The 24,619-nt window shown below is 44.3% G+C and overlaps 1 long non-coding RNA gene across 3 annotated transcripts in view; it reads right to left on the bottom strand.

Moving 5' to 3' along the window:
• Positions 1 to 24,619, bottom strand: part of LOC118906001 — a 78,411-nt gene that overhangs the window by 45,971 nt on the left and 7,821 nt on the right. For 2 of the 3 annotated variants that reach the window (XR_005022401.1, XR_005022403.1), the window contains exon 2: positions 20,780 to 20,965. This is a non-coding gene — a long non-coding RNA (uncharacterized LOC118906001). The remainder of the gene's footprint in view (positions 1 to 20,779; positions 20,966 to 24,619) is intronic. The other variant, XR_005022402.1, reaches the window with a different exon arrangement.

Raw genomic sequence — 24,619 nt, 5'->3', positions numbered from 1 at the left:
GATGAGCCTGGAACTTTTTGTTATGCCTGAAAGTAAGGAAGGGCGTGATATAGGAATGGTGGGGACATGTCAAAAAGACGCTGAGCAAGTCCACTTGAAGAGGATGCCCCTGGCCAAATCTGGGACCATTTGAGCAGCAGAAAGAATGACGATAATAATGGATTATAACATATTGAATCAAAAAGAATGCATGAGTCCACAGTGATCCTAAAAATGAAACCAACATACAAATAAACTGGGGGAGATGGGAAAGCTCTTCTTTATAGTAGAAAGATGACAAATGTGGAAGGGATGAGAGTTAGAAAACAAACCTTCTGCAACCATCGTTGAGTAATTGATTCAAACAAGAATATTCAAACCATTGAGTAAATGATCGTTAGGTAAACAGATATTTACAGCCTCAAAGTATCTCCCCAGAGATTATTTAGTAATTACAAAGAGAAAAGATGTATATCTTTATGGTAGAGAAATACAGTGGAGAAGGTAGAGCGCACTGCCTCTGGCTTTACCAGTGGTTAAGTAAACATCAACAGTGATGACACACTCTGACATCAGGTACCTCCTGGTGTAACCCGCTGAGAAGAACACAGTGGCACTTATGCACCGGTCCTGCCAAAATTGAGACATCCAAATCAAATCTTGAGGAAACAATCCAACAAATGCAAATTGAGGGAGGTTCTCAAAACAGTGGGTTTGTATTCTTCAGATACATCAGTCATGAAAGACAAAGAAAGGCGGAGAAATTTCCAGATTAAAAGAATGGGATTTTTTTTTTACAGGAGCTTAGACATTTACCCTAAAATTTACATAGAAGTAAAACAAAGATCCTTGACTAGGTAAGTCATCTTTAAAAAAGGAAAGCAGGACTTCCCTGGTGGCGCAGTGGTTGAGAATTTGCCTGCCAATGCAGAGGACGCGGGTTCGAGCCCTGGTCTGGGAAGATCCCACGTGCCGCGGAGCAACTCGGCCCGTGAGCCACATCTACTGAGCCTGCGCGTCTGGAGCCTGTGCTCCGCAACAAGAGAGGCCGCGATAGTGAGAGGCCCGCGCACCGCGATGAAGAGTAGCCCCCACTTGCCACAACTAGAGAAAGTCCTCGCACAGAAACGAAGACCCAACACAGCCATACATACATACATACATAAAAAGAATGTAAGCAGACAAGAATATCATTAAAAAAAAAAAAAGGGAAAACCTCACTATGTGGTTCTCAGGCTGCCTAAAATCATGTCTCCTCTGAGAAGATGTCCCTTACTTTACAAAAAAAAAAAAAAAAAAAAAAGGAAAGCAAGATGGAGGATTTACCCTACCAGAAGTTAAGACCTACTACAAAGTCACTGTAATAAAATAGTCCTAAAAGAGACCAATGGACCAATGTAATACAGCAGAGCACTTGGACAGACTCACGCATATTTGCAAATTTAATATAAGATAACTTGCCATCACTAATCAATAGGGGAAAGATAGATTATTTTAAAGGTAAATGGTATTGGGAAAACTGGCTCACTATAAGGAGAAAAATAAAACTGTTCCTTACCTAACACAACATAACCTATTCCAAAGATCCACTGACATTTTACAAAAGAGATATCTGAAAGGCAAGCAAGTATATGCTGTTAAACTCATCAGTAACCACAGAAAAGGAAAACCAGAATAACAAAGGTTGGTTTCCCACAGCAAAGGGCTGAATGAGCCAAGAGCCAGGGAAGGGAGAGGCAGGAAGCAGGTAGAGGCCCCTCGAAGTGTGCAGTGGGAGTGGGAACTCGTCCAGCCGTCCTCTGGATTGAGTTGGAAATTCTTACTCTGGTTCCTTAACCCGATTCTTAAGTTAGGTTAATTCCGTACATGACTCAGCAATTCCACCCTGGACACCCACAGGGACTTTCTTGTGGGCCTTGTTTGTGGAGGCATCTCTGGGGAACATCATGATTGATTGATTCCAGGTCTAAATAGGTCAGACCAGATTCTCAAGGAACCAGATGAGGACACTAAAGTCATGTTAAAAGAACTCAGTGTCCAACCTGAAGACGCTCCACTGGCCAAGATGGAATGCTTCGAGCACCAATAATGATAATAACCACAGTGGAAACCAATTGAACGTGTTTATATTCATGAGTTCATAATGATGCCAAAAACAAGCAAACAAAAAAGGATTGACTGCTTTTAGACAATACTAGGAAACTGCTTCATTATTTGGAAAGCAGATAAATAAAGGGAAAGAATCAAGTAATTATCGTGCTTTTCTGAAATGAACTGTACTTCAGAGTTAAACCAAATAGGTGATGAAGGAACATTTCTCTTTTTATATATATTCCAACAAATACACAAAGAAAGAATGATAAAAATTAAAATATCACTGTTATGGACTGAATTTTGTCCTCCTGAAATTCATACATTGAAGCCCTAACTTCCAGTGTGACAGTATTTGGAGACGGGGCCTTTAAGGAGGTAATTAAGGTTAAATGAGGTCATAAGGGTGGGGCCCTAATTCAATAGACTGGTGTCCTTATATGAAGAGGAAGGGATGCCAGAGATCTCTTTTTCATCAGGCTCACAGAGGAAAGGCCATGTGAGGACACGGCAAAAAGACAGCCATCTGCAACCAAGTAGAGAGGTCTCACCAGAAACCAACCCTGCTGGCACCTTGATCTTGGACTTCCAGACTCCAGGACTGTGAGGAAATAACTTTCTGTTGTATAAGGCCCCCAGTCTGTGTTAATCTTTTATGGCAGCCCAGGCAGACTAATACAAGCACCAGTTTGCAACTCCTAATGAATTACGGATCTGGGCAATGATCTCCAATGGCTGACACCACCAAAGAGAGAACCAGACAAACACACCTCCTGATGGTACCACCTAGGAAGTTGTCCAGACAAAACAAACAAAAAAAACCCACAAACAATCTGGAGTCTGTTAGATCTAACTAGTAATTTACAGGAAATACCAGGGACAGAGGAACATGTTAACCAACACCAGAAGGATGTAATCAGCAAAACCCACAGTGTAGGAAATTTGACAAGATTTTTTCCTTGCAAAAAATTGCAAGGAAAATAAAATAGAGGAAACCCCTCTAGATTAGAAGAGATTGAAGAATCATAGCAAACAGTCACAATGTATGGACCTCATTGATCTCAATTCAAACAAACAAATTTTAACCCCCCCAAAATTTTAAGACAAAAACTATGAATACTGATTAGGTTTTTAATAATATTAAGGAGTTATTTTTAATTCTGTTCATGTGTGATAATAGTTTTATTTTTTCTAAAGAGCGTTTATCTTTTAAATATATAGACTAAAATATTTGCAGATGAAATAATATGTGTGGGATTTGATTTGAAATAATCCAAAGAGTTAAGAAATGGGAGGAGGTACAGATAAGACCGGCCACGCACTGGCAAGAGCCAAAGCTGGGTGATGGATACACAAGGTGCTATATTATTCTCTCGACTGTTAAAAGCTGGAAATTTTCTGGAATAAAAAATTGTTTTCTTGAGTACTGAGTATTTTTAAAAGCGATAAACAAAATGAGATTTTCTCTTAGGTAAATTAAATATATAATACACAAAACAAAACACATTTTACAAGAGTACTAACAAAGCAATACACATCAACACGTAGAGGAGTTGTTGTCTGGAGGGGAGGGGGAGTGGGAGTAGGGTCTGGGGATAAAGGGAATTGGTTCATCATTTAAATAAACCTGGAGGGCTCCCTGGTGGCGCAGTGGTTAGGAGTCTGCCTGCCAGTGCAGGGGACACGGGTTCGAGCCCTGGCCTGGGAAGATCCCACATGCCGCGGAGCAACTAAGTTTGTGCACCACAACTACTGAGCCTGTGCTCTAGAGCCCGTGTGCCACAACTACTGAGCCCACGTGCCACAACTACTGAGCCCTGCGAGCCACAACTACTGAGCCCACGTGCCACAACTACTGAGCCCACGTGCCACATCTACTGAGCCCGACTGCTGCAACTACTGAAGCCCACGCACCCAGAGCCCATGTTCCGCAACAAGAGAAGCTACCACAATGAGAAGCCCGAGCACCGCAACGAAGAGTAGCCCCCCTTCGCCGCAACTAGAGAAAGCCTGCGTGCAGCAACAAAGACCCAACGCAGCCAAAAATAAATAAAATTTTAAAAAAAGTATAAATAAATAAATAAAGCTAGAGAGGGACTGAGGAGTACGTTTAGTGCCATCCTCTGCACCTCAGGTCCAAGGACAGAGAAAAGTTGGAAGGATACACAAAGAATGATTGTAGCCCCACTACCAGAAAGAAGCATTGCTCACATTTCTGTGTTTCCTTCTAGTGTTTTTTCTATACCTTTAGAAAATTACCCTCTCCTTTCCACTCATTCTCAGGCTTTGGAGACACATAGAAATGGGTTAAAATTCTGGATTAACCATTTTATGAATGGTGTTATCTTGGACAAGTCGTTTTCTCTTGTCCAACTTTTCGTTTTCTCATTCTGAAAAGTCGGAACCATCACAAGCAGCCTCTTAAGGTTGGGTGACGATGGGACGAAAAAGCATCTAGAGGTTCCCTGGGGTGGTTCCCACTGGTATTTTGCACAGCTCTGTGCAGAGGCAGTGATAAATATTTGTCAAACTGAACGGGATGAAATTACGAGACAGCCGGATCTCACGTGTGTTTTTTCATCTCAAAGCCTCATGTTGAGGCACATCATGTTTTTTTCCTGTGATTCACTCTCAGTTCCACGTGCAGGGAAAAGAAACTCTCTCTTTGGGGTCACCCAGTTCACATGGTGAGAGACCCCAGAAATGTCTTCTCATCATTTGCAGTGTCTCCCAGGGAAGAGTGCAAAGATGTTGAAGTTGACAGAAGTATCGCAAGAGGCTTCCTGGCTGCTAGCGGTGAGGACGCTCCCTCTCTGGGGCCCAACGGTTCCCAGGTGGCTTCTGGCCTTCAGAGTCTGGTTTACGCGAGCCACCCTGGAAGCCACCACACGTGGTAATGTGCCCTTTTTCTGAAGCGTCACTGGGTGGCTGGGCACAGAGCTGGGGGTCTCCCAGGGGGCGCCCGTGCAGCAGCACTGCGCTCACTAAACGGCCAAGGGGTCCCGGGAACGTTCTCAGTTCTAGTGTTCAGCGTGTGTTGTTGGGAGAAATCGTGCGCTCTACTGGCATCTGTGAATCTGGGACTTTTAGAAGTTTCTAGAATGCAGGCCTCGTGGGTCTCAAGGGACTACTTGACTCCTAGCCAGTCTGGATCCTTGTTCTTCCTTAATCCTTCCAATGATACTTCAGAAGCAGAGCAGGGATTTGGGGTTGTGTTTTTCACACAGGTTTTGGTCTCAGGGGGACACACCAGCACACACAGGAGCACAGGGCCCCTAGCAGGCATCTAGTGCCTCTCCTCTGCCTTCACAGACCAGGAGGCCCCGTCCAGAGAGGTCAAGGGACCTGTCCAGGGTCACGCAGAGGAGAGTCAGTTCATGCCATGCGGTTCTGGCTTCGGGGTTAGGAGAGAAAAGGGGAGATCATGAGAGCAAACCTAAGAGGGCTCCTCCTCCAGAAGCCCAGACTAAAATCTCAGATGAAGTCACAGAATCAGAAACCTGGCTCCTGGACAGACCTTCCTGCTCTTCCAGGCACTGGGGGACGGGGGCGGGGTAGAGGGGTTAAGAGCTCAGACTCGACTTAGAGGGACCCAGGTTCCAGCCCTTAGATGCATTTACCGGCTGCATGAATTTAGGGAAGTTACTCCACTGCTCCGTTTTGGTTTTCTCCTTAGCGAAACCTATCCCCCTGCAGAGCTGTTGTAAAGATTGAATGACTCAAGGCAGAAAGTGCCTGCCCAATGGTAGGCCCAGTGTGAATGCATGATCACTATGGCCCACAGTACCGCCGGGAGAGGCGGGGGGTGCAGGCCCTGACTCCCCACAGGTGACTCTGTCGTGGGGGAAATCCTGCAGTCTGTCTCCCAACCTGTAGCCTCAGCGTAAGGAGACCCATTGCACAACGAGGCAATGCGTGTGGAAGCACTTTGTGGAGTGCCAAGCACAGGCCAGGGCCCAATACAACAACTGCTATTACAAAAACTCTGGTCCAACACCATCAATTCAAGGAGGAGGTCAGAACACGCCACCCCAAAATATGCCACTCTGGCATATCGCCCATTTTGAGTTAAAGGCATTTAAAAAAAACAGCAGATACAAGAAGAACACCCTGACTTTCCTTTTTTTTTCTTAAAAGCAAGAGATGAAACTCCCATGTGAAAGATGTCCTCCCTACACCAGAGAGACAGTAACATGCTTATCATCAAGAATAGTCAGGTGGGGCTTCCCTGGTGGCGCAGTGGTTGAGAATCCGCCTCCCAATGCAGGGGACACGGGTTTGAGCCCTGGTCTGGGAGGATCCCACATGCCGCGGAGCAACTAAGCCCGTGCGCCACAACTACTGAGCCTGCTCTCTAGAGCCCACGAGCCACAACTACTGAGCCCGCGTGCTGCAACTACTGAGCCCGACTGCTGCAACTACTGAAGCCCACGCACCTAGAGCCCATGTTCCGCAACAAGAGAAGCTACCACAATGAGAAGCCCGAGCACCGCAACGAAGAGTAGCCCCCCTTCGCCGCAACTAGAGAAAGCCTGCGTGCAGCAACAAAGACCCAACACAGCCAAAAATAAATAAAATTTAAAAAAATTATAAATAATAAATAAAGCTAGAGAGGGACTGAGGAGTACGTTTAGTGCCATCCTCTGCACCTCAGGTCCAAGGACAGAGAAAAGTTGGAAGATGGAAAAGCACAAGGATACACAAAGAATGATTGTAGCCCCACTACCAGAAAGAAGCATTGCTCACATTTCCGTGTTTCCTTCTAGTGTTTTTTCTATACCTATAGAAAATTACCCTCTCCTTTCCACTCATTCTCAGGCTTTGGAGACACATAGAAATGGGTTAAAATTCTGGATTAACCATTTTATGAATGGTGTTATCTTGGACAAGTCGTTTTCTCTTGTCCAACTTTCGTTTTCTCATTCTGAAAAGTCGGAACCATCACAAGCAGCCTCTTAAGGTTGGGTGACGATGGGACGAGAAAGCATCTAGAGGTTCCCTGGGGTGGTTCCCACTGGTATTTTGCACAGCTGTGTGCAGAGGCAGTGATAAATATTGTCAAACTGAACGGGATGAAATTACGAGACAGCCGGATCTCACGTGTGTCTTTTCATCTCAAAGCCTCATGTTGAGGCACATCATGTTTTTTCCTGTGATTCACTCTCAGTTCCACGTGCAGGGAAGAGAAACACTCTCTTTGGGGTCACCCAGTTCACATGGTGAGAGACCCCAGAAATGTCTTCTCATCATTTGCAGTGTCTCCCAGGGAAGAGTGCAAAGATGTTGAAGTTGACAGAAGTATCGCCAAGAGGCTTCCTGGCCGCTAGCGGTGAGGACGCTCCCTCTCTGGGGCCCAACGGTTCCCAGGTGGCTTCTGGCCTTCAGAGTCTGGTTTACGCGAGCCACCACACGTGGCAATGTGTCCTTTTTCTGAAACGCCATTGGGTGGCTGGGCACAGAGCTGGGGGTCTCCCCAGGGGGCGCCCGTGCAGCAGCACTGCGCTCACTAAACGGCCAAGGGGTCCCGGGAATGTTCTCAGTTCTAGTGTTCAGCGTGTGTTGTTGGGAGAAATCGTGCGCTCTACTGGCATCTGTGAATCTGGGACTTTTAGAAGTTTCTAGAATGCAGGCCTCGTGGGTCTCAAGGGACTACTTGACTCCTAGCCAGTCTGGATCCTTGTTCTTCCTTAATCCTTCCAATGATACTTCAGAAGCAGAGCAGGGATTTGGGGTTGTGTTTTTCACACAGGTTTTGGTCTCAGGGGGACACACCAGCACACACAGGAGCACAGGGCCCCTAGCAGGCATCTAGTGCCTCTCCTCTGCCTTCACAGACCAGGAGGCCCCGTCCAGAGAGGTCAAGGGACCTGTCCAGGGTCACGCAGAGGAGAGTCAGTTCATGCCATGTGGTTCCGGCTTCGGGGTTAGGAGAGAAAAGGTGAGATCATGAGAGCAAACCTAAGAGGGCTCCTCCTCCCGAAGCCCAGACTAAAATCTCAGATGAAGTCACAGAATCAGAAACCTGGCTCCTGGACAGACCTTCCTGCGCTTCCAGGCACTGGGGACGGGGGCGGGGTAGAGGGGTTAAGAGCTCAGACTCGACTTAGTGGGACCCAGGTTCCAGCCCTTAGATGCATTTACTGGCTGCATGAATTTAGGGAAGTTACTCCACTGCTCCGTTTTGGTTTTCTCCTTAGTGAAACCTATCCCCCTGCAGAGCTGTTGTAAAGATTGAATGACTCAAGGCGGAAAGTGCCTGCCCAATGGTAGGCCCAGTGTGAATGCATGATCACTATGGCCCACCGTACCGCGGGGGGGCAGGCCCTGACTCCCCACAGGTGACTCTGTCGTGGGGGAAATCCCGCAGCCTGTCTCACAACCTGTAGCCTCAGCAAGGAGACCCATTGCACAACGAGGCAATGCGTGTGGAAGCACTTTGTGGAGTGCCAAGCACAGGCCAGGGCCCAATACAACGACTGCTATGACAAAAACTCTGGTCCAACACCATCAATTCAAGGAGGAGGTCAGAACACGCCACCCCAAAATATGCCACTCTGGCATATCGCCCATTTTGAGTTAAAGGCATTTAAAAAAAACAGCAGATACAAGAAGAACACCCTGACTTTCCTTTTTTTTTCTTAAAAGCAAGAGATGAAACTCCCATGTGAAAGATGTCCTCCCTACACCAGAGAGACAGTAACATGCTTATCATCAAGAATAGTCAGGTGGGGCTTCCCTGGTGGCGCAGTGGTTGAGAATCCGCCTCCCAATGCAGGGGACACGGGTTTGAGCCCTGGTCTGGGAGGATCCCACATGCCGCGGAGCAACTAAGCCCGTGTGCCACAACTACTGAGCCTGTGCGTCTGGAGCCCGTGCTCCGCAACAAGAGAGGCCGCGACGGTGAGAGGCCCGCGTACCGCGATGAAGAGTGGCCCCCGCTCGCCGCAGCTGGAGAAAGCCCTCGCACAGAAACGAAGACCCACCACAGCCAAAAAATAAAAAATAAAAAAAAATTCTATGAGAACAAAGTTTTTAAAAAAAAAGAATGGTCAGGTGAGACCACAGAATTCTGTGCCTTGTTAAAATAACTCTTATCTTCCTTTAGCCTACCCACTTATTTTAGTTTCTTTTCCACCATTGCTTCTCTCTGTCTTACCTCGTATAAAAGCACAGAGGTTTTGCCACTTCTTTGGGTCTTCATGTCCTTTTGAGGGCTCCTAAGTTTTCACACAAGACTTCTGGTAAATAAATCTGTATGCTTTTCTCCTGTTGATCTGTCTTATGTCAATTTAATTCTCAGGCCAGCTGGAAAACCCTAGGAAGGTAGAAGGAAGACCTTGCTCCCCTACAAAAGCAAAGCCTCAGAAGGTCCTGGGTCTACTTTCCATGGAGCCTCCATCTGGCTGGTATTTATCTGCCTCCCCCGTCTGTCTGATTTTACTCTGAGAAGTCAGTTCAAGCCCTAAGTCAGCCCATCCTTCTCACTGAGCTTCCAGCAGAGTTTCAGCCCGCCTGGGTCACGTGTGCCTGGGGACAAGGCAGAGGCCCTGGCTAGGATGTGACAGCACCAGGTCACACAGGCAGGGTCCCCATGGCAGGGCACAAGCTGGCGCACTGGGAAGCTAAGCTGAGAGGGATGCTAACATCTGAGAACTCCGGAGCTGGAAGTGAGCTGGTCCAGATGCTCGCGCTGTTGATAGAGAAACTGAGGCCCAGAGCGAAGAAAGAGCTTACTCAGGGGCACACGGCCCTGGTGGCAACACTGGGATTGGAATTCTGGTTTGCAGTTCTGTGCACTTTCTCCCACGCCTTGCCCTTGGAACGAATATTCTAGTAAGTGCAGGCTTCGATCTGGACATGCTCATTCTGAGCTCACAAATACAAATGCTGAATCCTCTGTAACATTCTTGGTTACGGTCTTGGTTTTTTTCTTTTTTTTTTTTTTTGCCACATTGCAGCATGCAGGATCTTAGTTCCCTGACCAGGGATGGAGCCCATGCCCTGTGCAGTGTGTGGAAGCGCGGAGTCTCAACCACTGGACCGCCAGGGAAGTCCCTTGGTTAGGGTCTTGAATGCAGTTGAAGGAGTTAACTCCTGGGGGTAGGTGTCGTAAACCCAGAGCCATCTTCAGTGTAAGTATTGCTCTGGCCTGTACTTTCTTGTTTTTAGTAACACTGAATAGCTTCCCCAGGCTGTGCTGGAGCCCACTGATTACTGGATGGCTTATTAAGGCCACAGGTCCTGGGAACAGCAGAGGGAAATCAAAACGAAAATCACCGGCTCTCCAGAGCACAGGCCTTTTTTAAATCCCAGTCTACTGGTAACATTTCAGGATACAAAGAGATTTTTGCTCTCTTTTGGAACCGTGGGAAGATTTAAATCAACAGCCTTTTGTTGAGTGTCGCCTATGGTGGATAGTTTGGGATGACTGAACTTCAGCCTCGTGGGAGAATCAGACAGCATACATTTGAAAAGCACTTTACAGTTTACAGAGCCTATTCATGTTGTCTCAGTTAATCCTTACTACAGCCCTGGGAGGTATCAGACACTCAGAGAGGTAAGGCAATTTGCCCAGCAAGAGGCCAGCAAGAGGAGAGGCCAGGATTAATCCCAGGTCTTCTGCCTACAGATTCAGGGCTCTTCATACTATATCATGCAACACACAGATACAGTGAAATTGTTAGGAGACACAGGCCGGAGAATCTAAAAAATTTATTATTATTATTACTATTTTGTGAAAAGCTCTTGGAGGGATTAGCATTTGATATAGGTCTTAAAATGGCTATGATTTTTTTCCTTTTTTCCTATTTTAATAGGTCATTGTAGATGATTTGGAAAGTGTAATAAAATGCAACAAACAAAAGACTGATAATCCTGATACAGAGGTGCTGCCTCTATAAATCACTTACATTGCTCCTTCCAGTTTTTTCTTTGTGTTTTTTAAACTAGTTGAAATCATACTCTCTATATAGCTTTGAATTGTCTTTTTTTCCACTTTCCATTTTATCACATTCACTTTGAATGGGTTAAACGCCAGTGGGTCTGTGATTAGGGAATTCTGGACTAAGAACATAGCTGGAGGGACTTCCCTGGTGGCACAGTGGTTAAGACTCCACGCTCCCAATGCTGGGGGCTTGGGTTCGATCCCTGGTCAGGGAACTGGATCCCACAGGCATGCCACAACTAAGGAGCTGGCGAGCCACAACTAAGGAGCCTGCTGGCCACAACTAAGACCAAGCATAGCCAACTAAAAAGAGAAAAAAAAAAGAAAGAACATAGCAGGAGAAAAGGGGTGGGGACAGGGAAATGAAGGGCGTATTCAGGAAACGATGAGTAATTCTTCGAGACTAAACTTGTAACTCTATGATGAGCTGAGGTTTACCAAGGAATCTAGAAAGACCTTTAATATCAGATGGTGGAGAGCCTTGAATGACATGCTAAGGAATTTGTATTTTATTCTATTCTCATTAAACAACAATACACTTTACACTTTACATATTTAGAAAAATACAAATGAGAACATTCAGAAATAAGTCACAATCTGTGCAGATGTAATTGCTATTAATATTTTGAGGGCTTCCCTGGTGGCGCAGTGGTTGAGAGTCTGCCTGCCAGTGCAGGGGACACGGGTTCGAGTCCTGGTCTGGGAGGATCCCACATGCCGCGGAGCGACTGGGCCCGTGAGCCACAATTGCTGAGCCTGCACGTCTGGAGCCTGTGCTCCGCAACAAGAGAGGCTGCGATAGTGAGAGGCCCGCGCACCGCGATGAAGAGTGGCCCCCACTTGCCACAACTAGAGAAAGCCCTCGCACAGAAACGAAGACCCAACACAGCCATAAATTAAATAAATAAATAAAATTTGAAAAAAGAAAATGCTCCCTATTAAAAAAATATATATATTTTGAAACATGTATAACCTTCCAATTTTTTTCTGGACACATATTTGTTTTTTCCCCAAACAGGGACATAAAACACAGATTCTTTTCTAATCTGATTATAATTCCATTAACATCTTTCTTGGTCAATAAAAATTCTTTTGCAATAATGGTTTTTAAACATTGTATGCACCGGAACTCTTGTTTTTAAACAAAATCCTACCAGGAACCTCAAAGGCCAAAAGGGATATAAGTAGAACTACTGTGATCAGAACATGAGTGGGAGCCCTGATGCCTGTCTGACCCTGTAAGACACCCTGACCCCGTTCTGCAAACCACTGTTGCATAATGTCATTTTTATGGCTGCAAGGTAAGAGCATAGCAGCACTTAATCAGCTTGCTCAGTTGTTTCCAATTTTTCCCTTTGTAAATTGATACTACATTCTTTGAGCACATCCCATAATTATTTCCCAATGAAGGTTTCTGAACATAGGGTGTGACATAGTCAGAGCTATTAGTGTGAATGCCAAATACAGTAAAATCTTACTTAACTGGAATTCAGCTAGCCACAATCCTTAATTAACCAATTTTCTTTTGCTCAACTTTGGGAACATAAAGGAAACTCTCTACCTCCCTCCCTTTTTTTCTCTCTCTCTCAAACACATACACAAGCACACATGCACAGAACTATGAAATAGGGATACAGTTAACAAATATATGCAATCACCGTACTCTGAAAACTATGAAACATTACTGAGAGAAATTAAAGATGAGTGCAAATGGTGAGATATACCATACTCATGGACTGGAAGATTCAGTATTGTTAAAATGCCAATTCTCCCCCAGATTAATCTATAGAGTCAACACAATGACATTCAAAATATTAGCAGGGCTATTTTGAAACATTTAGTAAGCAAATTTTAAAATTTATGTGGAAATGCAAAGCATGTAGAATAGCCAAAACAACATGGAAAAAGAGCAAAGTTGGAGGCCTTACACAATCCGGTTTCAAGACCTACTATAAAGCTGACAGAAATCAAGATAGAATGGTATTCAAGTAAAGGTTGACATATAGACCAATGGAACAAAATAGAAAGTCCAGAAATAGATCCACACATATATGTGGTCAATTGGTTTCCTAGCAAAGGTGCCAAGACAATTAAATGGAAGAAAGGATAATCTTTTCAACAAAAGGTGCTAAAATAATTGGTGGCTATGTGTACAAAAATGAGCTAAAACTATAAACCTTTAAAAAATAGGAGAAAACCTTAGTGATCTTGGGTTAGGCAAAGATTTTAAAAATAGGACACATAAAATTTAAAAAATCAATAACTTGGACTTCATCAAAATCGAAAATGTCTGCTCTTTGAAAGCACAATTAGGAAAAAGAAAAGGCGGGACTTCCCTGGTGGTGCAGTGGTTACGAATCCACCTGCCAATGCAGGGGACACGGGTTCGAGCCCTGGTCCAGGAAGATCCCACATGCCGCGGAGAAACTAAGCCCGTGCGCCACAACTACTAAGCCCGTGCACCACAACTCCTGAGCCCGTGTGCCACAACTACTGAAGCTCACGCGCCCTAGAGCCTAGAGCAACAAGAGAAGCCACCACAATGAGAAGCCCACGCACCGCAACGAAGAGTAGCCCCCGCTCGCTGCAACTAGAGAAAGCCCGCACGCAGGAACGAAGACCCAACACAGCCAAAATAAATAAATAAAATAAATTTTTAAAAAAAAAGAAAGAAAGAAAAGAAAAGGCAAGGCACAGACTGGAAGACTATGTCTGCAAACATACACAAAAAAAGGACTTATGTCCACAATATGTAATGAATTCTCAATATTAAGACAAGACAATTAAAATTAGGCAAAATATCTGAACATTTTATCAGAAACACTGATGCCAAATAAGCGCATGAAAAGATGTTCAACTCATTAGTTGTTAGGGAAATGCAAATTTAAACCAAATGGAGATACCACTACATATCCACTGTAGTGGATAGAATTTAAAAGACTGACAATGCCAAGTTTGGCTAGACCGTGGAGCAATGGGTTAGCATTTATTTACAAAGTTAAACATTCACTTACCATATGACTCAGGAATTCCACTCTTGTGTATTTTTCAAGTGAAGTGAAAATATTTAATATATGTCTACACAAAGATCCGTACGTGAATATAAGAGCCTTGTTCAGAGTAGCCAAAAACTGGAAACATTCCAGATGTCCATTGATTGGTAAATGGATAAAGAAAAATCTATACCTAAATGGAATACTACTCAGCAATTAATAGGTATAAACTACTTACACATGTAACAACATGATGAATCACAAAAGCATTACTAAGTGAAAAAAGTCAGATACAGAAGACTACATACTATATGCATTTATATGAAGTTCTAGAAAAGGAGAATCTGAAGTGGTGATAGCAGATCAGCCGTTGCTACGGGTTCGGGGATTGGGGATGGGGATTGACTGCAATATTCTAAATCATATTTTTGACAGCAGTTGCACTACTAAAGACATATGTCAAAATTCATCATGTAGACTTAAAATTGGTGAATTTTATTATAAATAAATTATACTTCTACTGGCATTTGGATTCATCTTCGTTCATTTTTTTGTCATTCTTCTAGCCACTTAGTGGTTCACATTTAATGGTTCAGATTTGCAATGTCTGCTAAGTGTCAAGAATAGAGTTTGTGTTTCTTGTTATTTTCCTTGGTTTTTTTTGAGTGAAAAAAGAAGTGGGAACACCTTTCCTTCACCATTTTAAACTTGGAAGTCTTACAGATGATATTAAAAACCATGGACTGGAGCTATCCCTATTTCTTAATTATTAATTTACATTTTGAGACACTACTACTGAGTCCCTACAATGATAAATAAGGACTCAGATCTCCCTCACCTTCCCATTCCCACTTCCCTATCCCCCCAACATAGTTTAATTATGATTGTGCAAATGTAACTTACTAGAGCATCACTCGAACTCTCTGCCCACCCCATATCACCTGACTTATTCAGTCCTTCACTTTTACTGGAGTTACACATTTTCCCATGTGCCTGATTTTCTACACATTTAATTTTTCCTAATATCCCAATAAAGCCTGCTTCAATTCTATTATAATGTTTTCCATAATCTCAAATACATCATATTCATCTTATTCCTAGAGACCTTCTTCTCAGAGCCTTCCTTCCAAGTTCTCCAATTTAAACTGTATGCCGTACCAATGTCAACCAGAAATTTCCATTCACCATCATTGTGGGGATTCATGTTGCCTCTTGTGCTTTGGATCCCTTGCTTCCTGGATTCCATGTATTCCTTTCTTGGTTTACTCCCTTGTTTTATTGGATCACTACCTCCAGTAGTTCACTAAAGTTACAAGGGAAGTAAATGATTTTCGTTCTTGCATGTCTGAAAATATCTTACTCTATCTTCATCTGATGAACAGTTTGGCTGAATATAGAAATGTAGGATATAAATTAGAATACTGAAGGCATTGGCCCATTGTCCACTAGATCCCAAAGTGTTGTTGAGAGGTCCACTAATTCTGATTTTCTTTTTCTCTCTAGAAGTTTATAATATCTTCTCTGTATCCCTGATAGTCAAAAACTTCACAGTGGTGTACCTGACCATGGGTTTTTTCTCTGTGCTAGGCACATCCCTTGAGCTAGCTCTTTTGAGTTGGAAACTCATGCTTTAGTTCTGAGAAGTTTTGTTAATTTGTTAATAATTTTGTTCCCTTGGTTCTCTTTCTGGCATTTCTAGTAGTTGGCTTTTAACCTCTTAGACTTATCCTCTTGCTTTATTTATTTATTTTTTTAGATTTTAAAATTTTTATTTATTTTTGGCTGCGTTGGGTCTTCCTTTGCTGCACACGGGCTTTCTCTAGGTGCGGCGAGCGGGGGCTACTCTTTGTTGCGGTGCACGGGCTTCTCATTGTGGTGGCTTCTCTTGTTGTGGAGCAGGGGCTCTAGGCGTGCAGGCTTCAGTAGTTGTGGCACACAGGCTCAGTAGTTGTGGCTCACGGGCTTAGTTGCTCTGCGGCATGTGGGATCTTCCGGGACCAGGGATTGAACCCGTGTCCCCTGCATTGGCAGGCGGATTCTTAACCACTGCGCCACCAGGGAAGCCCTACTTTTTATATTGAATTTTTATTTTGACTCATATATGTAACTTTCCAGAGGTTTTCCTTATTTAGTGGATTTTTTTTTTTTTTTCCCAAAGCTTTCTGGTTCTTCTTTCATAGATCATCCCTACTCTTTTCAGGGAGATTGTCAGTTTGAGGTTGTCTCTGATCCTCCCAATTCTTTTTCCCATTTTTTTTGTTTGTTTTGTTTTCTGTCTTCAAGTTCGAAGCTTTCCCCTGTGTCTGGAGGTACTTAGCCACCGGCTCTCACTTGGGAGCCTAGAATCTCTCTGCACATAAGCCAGACTTGGGTCCTAGGGCCTCAGTCTGATGGGACAGAACTTCAAACCAGCTCACTGTAAAGAATCCCAAGTGGTAGTCTCTGGGATTTACTCCAGAGAAGATTCTTATCTCCTGCCTCAGTCTGATAGGACAGAACTTCAAACCAGCTCACTGTAAAGAATCCCAAGTGGTAGTCTCTGGGATTTACTCCAGAGAAGATTCTTATCTCCTGCCTCTGGGGGGAGGTATAAAACTTGCTACTGGCATTCTGGGAAGGGGGAGGGGCAGTATCCAGATTTTCACTCAATTCCCCCGTTTCTGGTCTGTGCGTCCTCCTACCCCACATGCCCACTTTCAAATCCTCTTCAGTTACCATTGCCTCTCCTCCCACTTCCTTGGTCCTTGTGGACTTCATACTTTCTAAAAAAATTTTTATTGAAATATAGTTGATTTACAATGTTGTGTTAGTTTCAGGTGTACAGCAAAGTGATTCGGTTATACACACATATATATAAATATATATTCTTTTTTTACATTCTCTTCCATTATAGGTTATTACAAAATATTGAGTGTAGTTCCCTGTGCTATACAGTAGTGGACTTAACCCTTTTATTTTACTGTTATTTTAGTGGGGATAGGGGAGAAAAAAAAAAAGAAATAATGCATTATTCAATCTGGCCTGCGCTGTTTCACTGATAAGGAGACTAAATGAGATTCAGAGAGGCATTTGCTTTCTCTGTGGTACCCCACGACTCCCAGGTCACTGCTTCTGTCTGCCGTCTCAATTTCCTGACCTATAAAATGGAAGACTAGTACTAGATGAATTTTATTTATTTTTATTAGTTTTTATAGGAGTATAGTTGATTTACAATGTTGTGTTAGTTTCAGGTGTACAGTAAACTGAATCAGTTATACATATACATATATCCACTCTTCTTTAGATTCTCTTTTCCCGTATACATCCTTACAGAGTATTGAGTAGAGTTCCTTGTGCTATACAGTAGGTCCTCACTAGTTATCTATTTTATATATAGTAGTGTGTATATGTCAATCCCAATCTCCCAGTTTATGCTCCTCCTTTCCCCCTTGATAACCGTAAGTTCGTTTTCTACATCTGTGACTCTATTTCTGTTTCGTAAATAAGTTCATTTGTACTATTTTTTTAGATTCCACAAGGAAGTGATATCACATGATATTTGTCTTTACTAGATGAATTTTAACACTCTTTCTAGTCTGAAATTGTGTCTTTCAAGAAACTAGAACCTGATCTCCAGGGTGACTTTATGATTTGTCCTATTTTTGGTGCTCCCAAGATGTCCCACCAATCTCCTTTAAGATCTTTTCTTCCCTTCTCCGGAATCACGGCCACAGGCAGGGGCTGGGCTTCGTGGGTGTGCAGCCTGTACAGTCACACGGGACACCATACTCAGAAGGGCCCCAGCCTCGGTTTTACTGCTCTGAGGTCACCGCCTTGAAGTTCTTATTAATTTTCAATCCACGGGCATAACATTCCATTTGTGCTGGGCCCCACGAGTTATGTAGCTAGTACTAGCCACGGGAGGGTCACAAGCCAGGACTCATCTTCAAGGACTTTAAGGCCCGTGGCCAGAGCTACAAACACCTGTGTTCTGTTAGCTCTGCTTCCTGGAAGGGAGGGAGGAGCAAGACATGTTTGCCCCAAGATTAGAAATGGAGAAACCAGCCCCCAGCAGGTTCTGCAACTTGCCTGTGATCTTATCACTCGAGAGTTTGGGAAACTCCTGAGATATTTAGGCCACACTCTGAGTACCTCACATGAATCTTACAAGGTTGTTTTTGCTTCTGTTTAATTGGGGCTGTGCCTTCTGGCTGTTGGTGTCCTTTGACAAGGCAATTTTGCATCCAGAGGACTTCATTCATCCACTCACTCATTCACTACGAAAACCTTTATGAAGCACCTACTCTGTTAGCAGAAAGAGTGGGCTTTGAAGCAGGGAGAAATGAGTTACAATGTCCCCCTCTGGCTCTTGTTGGCCACATGACCCAATGTGACCTCCCGAGCCTCAATTTCCCTCCCAATTTGATGAGGAGAGAGCGATTACCTCCCAACTCAATGATGAGATAACCTGAGTAATTGGCCTTTTATAGCACCAAACACTCTGTACCCAGCCAGTATTCATTTCTTTACCTTTCTCCCTAGCACTACACAAAACACAGGGGGTTTCAGCTTCAGTTACGGATAGGCCAGGCCGCTAGCAGGCCTTGGAGGGTCCATTCTTCGGGGACACACTTGATTCTCTCTTCCTCCAGCAGAAATGTTGATGGGCGCCCAGGGAGAAAGGAGGCTCATGCATGTGATAGGTGTCAAGAACGGTGTTTGCACTCTGGCTTATCCCAGTGCTTCGTTATTAGCATTTAATAGGTTCCCAGAAAGCTTTGAAGATAATAATACATCTCCCCTCCCTTTCAACTGGTGATCTTGACGTGATATATTTATGTCTGTAATGAAATTTGGAGGCTCTTACAAGGAGCCAAGACTTGCTCTTATCTTTAAAAAAACTTAAAAGTCTAGTTATGAAAATTAAACCCACAGAGAGGAGTGGCCCAGGAATATGTCCCAAGAAATGCTTCCTCTACAAGCTGTGCCTGTTTTGTGAGATGAATGGGGAATGATATAGTGAATGAAGCCTCATGACAATCTATGGCATTTGTATCTCACGTCCCAGCTTACAGAGCTTTGACGGCCTTTGCACATCCACTATCCCGTTTCTACCTCACAATCTCAGAAGGCGTCTTGGTAAAGTTATCATCTCTACATTGCAGATGAGAAACCTGAGACTCAGAGAAGTGATTTGCCCAGGTTGCACAGCTGGCAGGTAAGTTTCAGGGCCAAGATTCAAATCTACTCTCCTGATTGCAGAGTCTCTGCTCTGTCGCTTCCTAGAAATAGTATTTAGCTATTTCCACACTCAGCAGAACCTCTTAACTAAAACCTAGCTGAGTTGTCCTGGGCTCCAAGCCCTGGGATGTTGGCAACACCAGGGGAGCGGGGTAGGTCCGGAGGAGGCGGTGGAACCAGCTCCAATGCTCAGATGTGGCCACACCCGGCAGACAGGGGCCCCAGCCTGGCTAAGAGGTGGCCACATTCCAGGAATTTCCATGGCCTGGTCAGGTGAGAATAATGCAGCCCCTCAGGGTGGCCTCATCTGGGGTCAGATCTGTCCCTCTCATCCACTCAAGGACTTTGATCCTGTAATTCTACCCCCCACCCCAGTCAATGTTTCATTTCCATTCACATACAAACCCGCTGCAATAGTTCACATTTTTACCCTCTCTGTACCTTCCTGCTCTTCCTTACAGGCCTTTACTGACGGTCTACCCTCTTCCTCCGGCTCTGCCTTGAGCCCACTCCAATTCAACTGTCATCCTTAACACGTTACTAAAACCGTCTTGTCAATGCCGTGCATCTTGCTACGTCCTGTGCTAAGTTCAACTCTATGCTTAACTATTTTTGTTTTTTTTTTTTATGCTTAACTCTTAATAGCATTTGATATTTCTTCTTTCTCGACACTTTCTTCACGTGGTTCTGGTCACCATACTCTGCCCGTTTTCCTCATTCCCCTTAGCTGCTCCTTCTCTACTCCCTTTACTAGATTGTTCTGTCCTTCTGACATCTAAACGTCACAGAGCCCGTCTCTCAGCCTGGGGCTCTCGCCTCTCATTCACTCGCTGTTCTCACTCCCCAGGTGTTCTCATTTAGTCCTAGGGCTTTAAATCTCATTTTGACACTAGGACGCCCAAATCCACATCTCCAGCCAGAACATCTCTGAATTCCAGATTCATTTATCTGTAATATCTTGTATTTCTAAGAGACATATCAAACTTAACGTGTCCCAAATCTTAATTTTCACCCCAAACCTGCTCATAACCATCTCAGCTCCACCATTCACCTCACTACGTTATCCTAGATTCCTAGGATTTTTCTCACAACTACAACCCAATCACTGTTGGCTCCACCTTCAAAGTATATCTATATCCCATTGCCCACGACAGTGCTCTTATACAAGTACACCCATGTCTGGGTTGGATTCCTGTAACAGCCTCCTGTGGACAGAGAATGTCGCCTGCCATATCAGTAAACAAAGGATGTTGCGGTCATCAAGCCATCAGCAACCACAGGCGCCCCACCCCCCCACGGTGCACCCGGCCGGTGTTCAGGATGGAGAGAGAGCAGGATATGGGCCCCAGATGGCTAAGGTGCACATCAAAGAAATGATTTCAATGAGCATCCTGCATCTGCCCATACATAGAAAAGTGCTAAATGCATTAACTTGAGATTCTGCTTTTTCTTTAATTAACAGTAATCTTTTGATGTTCCAACTACCTGGGTTTTTTTTTGTTTTTTGTTTGTTTGTTGCAAAAATTCCTATATATCCTGGCTCCTCCCTTACCTCTTTGGAGAAATCCCTCAGAGCTATGTGAGAGGCTGTCTCCGGGCTTAAGTCCTCAGTCTGTCCGCTGAATAAAACATAATTCTCAACTTTTAGGTGGTGCAGTTTTCAGTCGACACTCCCAATTAGCCATCTTCATTCCACCCTTGTGATCTGTGGCTGTTCCCCATACAGAGACCTGAATAACTAAAAGAATAAATTAGACCATGTCATTCCTCTGTTCAAAATCCTTCAATGACTTCTCAAAATATTTAGAATTAAATTGAAATACCTTTCGTGGCCTCAGAAGAAATATTTGAAATACTCATATTTAACAACTGGTAGGGAAATATATATTATGTATAAGTTTCTACGTAAATCACAATTTAAAAATACATTCCCTTCTATTTTCTAAATAAACCAAACTATATCTGTTTATATAATAAAACTGCTTACAGATGATGTAAGTTGAAACACAGAGCATTCATCAAATCAGTGTAATAATTTCTAAGTCATTTCTGGTTTTCGTGTGATCTTTGGTTTGATACATTCTCACTAATTAAATAATGTCCCTATTGGGGCTAGGATTTGACAGAGTGAAACACATCAAACTCCTCCAATAACATCCCCATTAAATCAGTAGCCACTAGGTCACTTGTGGTCTTGAAATACAGAATTTCTCTTAATAAAACGATATTGTTTGCGGTACTGAATTGTCCCTCAGCTTCTGTTGAACTAAGAGTAATTATATTCAAACATTTTCTGAGCCTTACAATATCATCTGAGGTTCTTAATGTAGTCAATATCTTATTACTGGCTAAGCCACAGGGACCTACTGTGGAGTGCCGTATTTCAAGAGGTTGACCTTCCAGAGAGGGCCATGTGGCCAAAATTGTGTTCTCCACTAAGCTACTTGGTTTTGACTCCTGGCTCTGCCACTTACAGAAATTTAAAATCTCTTTGTTTTAGTTTTCTTGTCTGTAAAATGGGGCTGCTGATGATGATAATATTCAAGGAGTTAACAGGTTTAGACTGGTGTTTGGCCCAGAAAACGTTATATATGCATGGCTCTCACTCACTAAGGAAACCAGCGCTGTTAGTGCCCTTGACCGGAGGACTCATGGAGGGTTTTAACAAATGCACGCCCTTAGATGGAAGTGAATTTCAGTACGAATGGTGAGAAGAGGGGGCTGCACCCTGGTGTCCTCAGGCCCTTCCTTCCTCCACTCCTGGGGTGGAGTATCTGGCCTCCCAGTGGAGCCCCAACGCCTGGCTTATGCTATGTGGGCCCCATTTTTCTGCTCCCCAGGCTCTCCCTGCTCTCTCTGAGTCAGAATCTTGTGAAGCCTGTTATCCCCACACACAGGCCCGGGTTAAGCGGGCAGGACAAGGCAGCCGTGGCTGATCCACCGGGAGTCCCTTCCCGCCTCCCTGGTGGGAGCCAGTGATGGTGGCCAGGAGGCAGGACCCACCAGGGACGCCTGGTGTAACACGTAGAAGGGGCTGTAAGGGTTGTACTGGCCTCGTATTAGCCCCGTGGGTCCAGGAGACCTTCAGCAATCAGCAATCGGGCCTTGCCCAGCATCTGATCCCAAGGCCAATGACTCTCCTGTTCACCTGTTACCCTCCAGACACACAGGCTTCCTTTTGTTCCCCAAACACCCAAGCCTGGTTCCGTCTCGGGACGTGTCGCTCTCCCTTGGACATAGTCCCCCATAGTCTGCATGGTTCTCACTGCATTCCCACCTTGGCTCACCTGGCCCTTCTCAGAGAGGTTTCCATGATGACCCCATAAAAATTCTGTGCACTTACCCCACCCAGTCATGGTATATACCTACCCAGCTGCGTTTTCTAAAGCATCTATCTACTCCCTAAAGTTATATTTTATAGTTATCAGTTTTCTATTCTGTTGTAATAAATATGGCTGAAAATAACAGACAACAAATAATGTTGGAAGATGTAGAAAATGCTGACAATTTAGAAGAAACAAGTATGAGAACAAATTACACAGGTCTGCAATTTGAAGGTTTGCTATATAGTTGGATAAAATACAGATGTTTCTAACAAGTCCCTGTTCATGGTAGTCACTAGATTGTTTCAAAAATGAAATATGGAAAGAATTCCTTTCGAGGAGCTGCTAATGGGAAGATGCACCAGGAGCATATATTCTCATAGTAAATAATTTCTTCTATAAAAGCAATATTTCGGGTAACATTGTGTCCATGTAACCAGTGAAAGAGTGGCTGCTTTGACTAGAATAATAAAAGGACTCTGAGATAAGGTTGCCTACAACGCCGCGGGTGAAATCCATCCATGGCCTCATGCACTAGCAGGAAGTGGCAGCAAAGGCTGAAGGCAGAAGTGTGCACATCGCTGCAGGATGCCACGGATCTGGCTGATTTTATAAACACAAAGACCTTGCAGATGCCACAGGATTGTTACCGTAAACCTGTAACGGGCTGAATATCCATCAAAGTCCTTTTCCCACCTCGAAGGCTGTTGGTTTGTCTCATGGCAAAATACTAAAAAGACCTGTCAGACTTGCAGACGAGTTGTCTTTTTTTCTTTTTACACAAAATGCAAGTATCAGATTTGGACATGTGATAACAAGTGGCTGTCAGTGGCATACTGCCTGGCGGACATTTTGGAATTGTGAATACACCTAATTTGTCCCTTTGGAGTAAATGGGATGTTTTAACCAAGTGAGCAGCTGAATGGCTGCATGTGTTGAGTGGCCTTATCTCTATATTTTACGATCACAGACGTCCAGGGGGCCCCTCATGCTGCCTGGCAATTTATTAGATTTCTGGTTTAACTCCCCCATTTCCAAGAGCTATTACACCTCCGATCCCTCCTTAGACCTCGTACAAGCCCCCACCCCACTCAGCTGATGACTTCCTTCCCATCTCACTGGAACAGTCAGAAAAGCCTTTCCAGCCATTCCCACCAGTGCCTGAGCCTGCGCACACGCTCTCAGTTCACAGATGAATTGCCTACAAGGCCAACCCTTCTACTTGGGCCGCATATCTCGCACCCCTCTCGCAGCTCAGGGAGAGCCCCCTGAAATCGTGCCCTGTCTCTTCTGCACCAGCATTTTTCTCTGACAGTTCACTTCCATCAGCTTATAAACGTCTTAAGCAAGCAAAGAAACAAAAGCAGACCAAAGTCTCTCTGGACTTTACATCGCCTACCAGCTACGGCTCCCCTGCCTCTGTCTGCAACAGAATTCCTCGCAAGTGAGGTCTACGCTCTTGAACACACTCTATTTGGCGTTCTTGTCAAGGTCGTTGATGGCACCATTGTCCAAATCTGCCGGTCAGCCCCCAGTTCCTGTCCTACCGTAGTTCTCCGGAGCACTGGACATAGTTGAGGCTTCTTCCTTTTGGACACGCTCTCTTCACTTGGCATCCAGGACACCGCACGCTCCTGGCTACCCTTCTACCCCCAGGCATTTGGCTCGGGCTCCTTTTCCGGGTCCTCCTTCTGGCCCCTCCTCGTGCATATGCTGGAGCGCCAGTCTCACTCCTCACACCTTTTTCTCTGTCTACTCTCACACCCTTGATGACCTTAGCCAGGCTCTTGACTCCCCACTTATACCTCCGGTTCCTACGTTTCCCCTGAGCATGAAACATCTATTCGACAGCACGTTCAGCATCTCCACTTGGATACCAAATAGGCATCACTAACTTAAACACCTTCTAAACTGAACTCTTGATTTTTTTTCCCCAAACTCTACCATAAGCCCACACCTAAGTCTTCCCTGTCTCAGTAAAATGGCAACTGCATTCTTATGTAGGTTCAGATCCCCAAACTTTGCTGTCATCCTTAACTCTTCTCTTTTTCCTCGCACCCCTTCCCGTA

This window comes from Balaenoptera musculus, chromosome 13 (assembly GCF_009873245.2).
Source record: "Balaenoptera musculus isolate JJ_BM4_2016_0621 chromosome 13, mBalMus1.pri.v3, whole genome shotgun sequence".
NCBI classification, from domain to species: Eukaryota; Metazoa; Chordata; class Mammalia; order Artiodactyla; family Balaenopteridae; genus Balaenoptera; species Balaenoptera musculus.
The sequence above is the reverse complement of the archived record's forward strand: the minus strand, read 5'-3'. Positions and strand labels throughout refer to the sequence as shown.